We start from the raw sequence: 4,717 nt of genomic DNA, 5'->3' as shown, positions 1-4,717 counted from the left end.
CACACCATGAAATAAAAAAAAAATAATACAATAAATGAGAAGAAAGAAACATCCTTGTTCATCGTGAGGATGGAGGGGTAGAGGGGTTGGGTTCTGGTTTCTTGTGTTAGTATGTGCATAGCTTAAGATTACTAACTTGAATTTTTGTGGAAAATAACATGTGCATTGTAATTCTTCATATTACCAAAATACCATAAAAATGTTGCACTAATTAAAACTCCCACCATAGAAGTATATCTGTTTTCCCACTGAGTTTTGACAATTGTTCTCTTATATTGTTTTCATGTACTTATTTTCCTTTCTCATATGGATCCAAGGTGAGAATTGTGTCCTTTTCCTTGATGCCTGCAAAGACCCAGCAGTGTCATACACTAATGTTTGTTTGTTGTTGATGGGTTTAGCAGTTCAAATAAAGGATTAAAGCTGACACTATAGAACTCTACCAAAGTTTGATGACTTCAAACAAAGCACAACATTGCAAAAGGTTTAACGTAGGATTTTTTTTAAGTGTGGATTAACCTGAATGAAAATCACAAAGGGGTAATGGAAAAATCTAACATTATGTGCTGTGCCTCCTGATGTGATGGATTGAGGCCATTTCACAATCTATACATAGCATACTTGTCAAAAATGTAGAAACAAAATCTAATAATGAGGGTGTATGTAATCAGAAAAATTAAAAATGCGGGACATTCTAAAACCAAGAATAATGAACTGGTCTGTAATCTTAAAAATGTCAAAAGTTATAAAACACAGGAAAAAGGTAGGAGGTACTCTTCCAGATTAAAAGAGACTAAAGAGACAGGACCATTAAATATGTGTGATCCTTGACTGGATCCTAGATTGAAAACACAAGAAACTATAAAGTATGTCATTGGAACATTTAAGAAATTTTGAATGTAGACAGTTTTTTAGATATATTTTTATATCAAACAGTAAACTTCTTGGGTATAATGGTATTTTTACAGTTTTATGGAAAGAGAATAAGTTTGTTTTAAGACGTATAGGATGTCTGCTGAAGAATTAGGAGTTAAGTGTCACTGCATCTGTGACTTTAAAAATAATTAGAACAAAGAAAACAAATGTGATAAACTGTTAACAGTTGGTAAATGTGACATGCATTTGACATTCATTGCTTTATTCTCACAACTCCTTAGTAGGTTTAAACATTTTCAAAATTAAAAAGCTGGCTCCACATCAGACTGAATCTAATGAATCTGGGTAGGAGGTCAGAGTCCACAGGTATCTGCATTTCAAATAGAACTGCATTTCAAATACAATTTCTAATAGGGATGGGAGATGTAGCTTAGAGGTAGAACACTTCCCTAGCATGCCCAAAGTCCTGGGTTCAATCCACAGTTTAAACAAAAAAAAAAAAAAAAAAAAAGAGTTTGTTTATATAGAACCTTGTATCTGCATCAATTTTTATGCATACCACAGTTTGTATATATATGGTGCTGGGAATCAAATCCAGGGCCTCATGAATGTTAAGCATATGCCTTTCCCCTGAGGGTTTATATTTCCTGTTTTGAAGTACAGCAATGTACTTTCATTTAAGTCTCTGTGTAAGGTTAGGAAAACATGTATTTTGGTTACACAATAGTGTTTAATAACCTTGGAAAAATGGATTCAAAGCTCAACCTTATAGAGTTCAACAGTTTCTTCCATGGTCCTTTTCAGTTTTCTCTATTTTCTTCAACTCAGTTATCTTTACCTATTTTCAAGCCAATGGTTTTATAAGTTATCATGAGGAACAGGGCAGAAAGTGCTCTTTCCAAATTGCTTCAGGGGACACTGCCTACCAGCAGGCAGAAGTCTATCTTCTAATTTCCTCTAGCTACTAAAGAATAAAAAAGAAATGAGTAGCAGCATTAACCACCACTCCTATCTAGCTTGAGGCAATTTTTTCCAAACACTAAAATTACAGATGTAGGAACAGCAGGTATTATGCAGTTTCCTTACTAAATAATAAAGAACATTAATAAGTAATAATTAGATCCAAAACATATACATTAACAAACTTTTTATATATCAATAAACTACCAAGATGCTGTTTTAAATGTGTGGATATCACTTAAAATCCACTGATGGTCTTAATGTAAGAATCTCAAGATAGCACACAAATGCCTCCTGAATGATGAGACTACATGGTATTTCTTTAGGAAGATGTCACTACCAACAGAACATATTCTTTTAAGGCTTCGTTATTGTTTTTCCATGTAGTATTGACAAATTTGTACCAAGTCCGAGGCTTCTTTTGTTGAATGTCAGCTCATAGTTGCTAGATGGGTTTATAATTGTCAGCTGAGATTAATGAACAGCAAGCCTAAACTGGATGGCTCATACAGGAAATCTGATTTTTAGCATCATTTGAGGTCTCATAGGTGCCAGCCTGGGAAAGAAGTATCTATAGCTGAGCTCCAGTTGTGGCTTGGTGGTACAGCGCTTGCTTGGTACGTATGAGGCCTTGGGTTCAATACTCAGCATCACATATACATAAATAAAATTAAACAAGATCCATTGACAACTAAAAAAAATTATAAAAAAAAGAAGCATTTATAGTTGACTCTGAGAAGGCAATCTAATTTCAGATCCCTGGTCAAGAGAAACATCTTAAAATCCATAGCGTGAATGCTCTATGCTGATTTGTAAAACTCTGTTAAAGCATATGCTTTGATCTTTAATTTACTTATTACCTAGTGTTACTTATTATTTAGTAAACACATGCAAATGTGGCAAGCACAACACTTATTAGGAATACATTGTGGTGTTACAGATATTATAGATCTGGATTTTTTACTACATTATTTTTTTTTAATTTGTTTTTTAGTTGTAGATGGACACAATACCTTTATTTTATTATTTTTTAAATTTGTTTTTTAGTTGTAGATGGACACAATACTTTTATTTTATTCATTCATTTTATGTGGTGCTGAGGATTGAACCCAGTGCCCCAACCATGTGAGGCAGGTGCTCTACCTCTGAGCCACAATCCCAGCCCCTCCATTATTCACTTTTTAACTTGAAAGTTCATCAGTGTTTGTAACCTAAAGGTTAGCCCTTCGATTATTTTCTCTTAAGACTTTGGAAAAATCCTTCACAGCATTTTGTGGTAGTGCTAATCCTAAAGAAAACACTCAACAAGGAGGTGTTAATTGTTGATGGATTTCACTCCATGATCACTTGATTTTACCAAACTAAGACTCAACGGTCACTTTTCTGATTTATTATTTTCCTCAGTTTCTTAGATTTCAGCGTTGTTTTTTTTTTTTTTTTTTTTTTTGTTTAGTAGGTTTTGAATGAGACAATAAGGTTCTCTGACAACTATCATTCTCCAGAAATGTCTGGCATTACCTCAAATCAGGATTTGAACATTATAGACCATCACAAGGGATGAGAAGCAGCATCATTAGACCAAGGACCAGGTCCACTTTGTCATTTTGGTATTAATTTTTGTCACAGTTTCTGGCACCATAATATTTTTCAAGTAAATAAATGATTTTTTGGGGGGTACAAAAATGTTTAGAGCCAGATCTCTTCTATAATATAGGAAATTGAGTCATTTTGTCCAGTAATTAGACTGTTTTCTGAATGAATGTGAAAACGTTTTCTTGAGTATTCATGATGACATCTTGCACTGTAAGGATTGTTTTAAAATTCAATGATCAAACATTTTTATTCTTATTAAGGGGCTTGTGTTGTGGCTAAATGAAAACCTTTGAGACTTAAGGAGCCATAAAGTTTATACAAGCAGCAAGACCTGTATTGCTCTGAGTTCCAAATAATCAACATATCACCACATACAGGCAATTAAAACTCAAAGCCTTAAAAAAAAGACCGGAACCAAAACCTATTTGGACCCAAAGTGGCATGGAGGTGTATCTGCCAGAAGCATCCATTAAAATTTCTGCTCACTTGATTCTAAGCCTCTACCCATTTGCAAAAGTTGATAATGATTTTAGCAGGCATTCTCTACACCTGTTATGTTAAAATCATTAGCATTATTTTGAAAAGACAATAAGATCAGAAACAACAAGAGGTCAACAGAGTTGTTACTCAGAGACATCTGTAAACGACGGTACGATATTTTCTTGTCGCTCTGCAAAATGTACCGGCAAACCGGATTTTCTGGGATGTGCTGGGTGGCCGACATTTTCCCAACAGGGGTTTCACACTTTCAAGATCTAAATGGATGTTAAACGATGGGGTTAAACGCCAGGCGGCTCTTTGCTGCCAAATTAAATAGCGGTGAGAAGGGGCGGAATAACCTGATTCTCCTCCAGCCTACAACGTGGAGACGCCAGTCCCTCCGGCACCTCGTCCCTGACGGCTAGCTCGAAGTTGGGCCCGCGACGCGACCGGCCGCCTAGCAAACCGCGCGCCGCAGGCTTCCGCCTCCCGGGCGGGCCCGCTCCCCGACCCGCCTCTGCGTCGGGGACGCGGAAACCCCGTAGGAACAGGGCGGGCGGGGAGCGGGTGTTCGTCTCTCTGCTGCAATATTCTTCCGCCGCGAAGCAAAGAGTCCCAGCCCTCCTCCCGATCCTGGGATTTCCATCGATCCTGCAATGTCGAAAAATTATGAAATCTGTATTTTCCCATCGACTCGCTTAGGATTTCACCTGAGGTAATGACCCCAGGATCACAATTTTGTGGCTACCGATGAGAGACAAGTAAATTCCTCCGCAGGAAACGGGTTCCGGCCGCGAGCCTATAAAAA

This window comes from Sciurus vulgaris (assembly GCF_902686455.1).
Source record: "Sciurus vulgaris genome assembly, chromosome: 10".
NCBI lineage: Eukaryota > Metazoa > Chordata > Mammalia > Rodentia > Sciuridae > Sciurus > Sciurus vulgaris.
Note: the sequence above shows the minus strand (reverse complement) of the source record.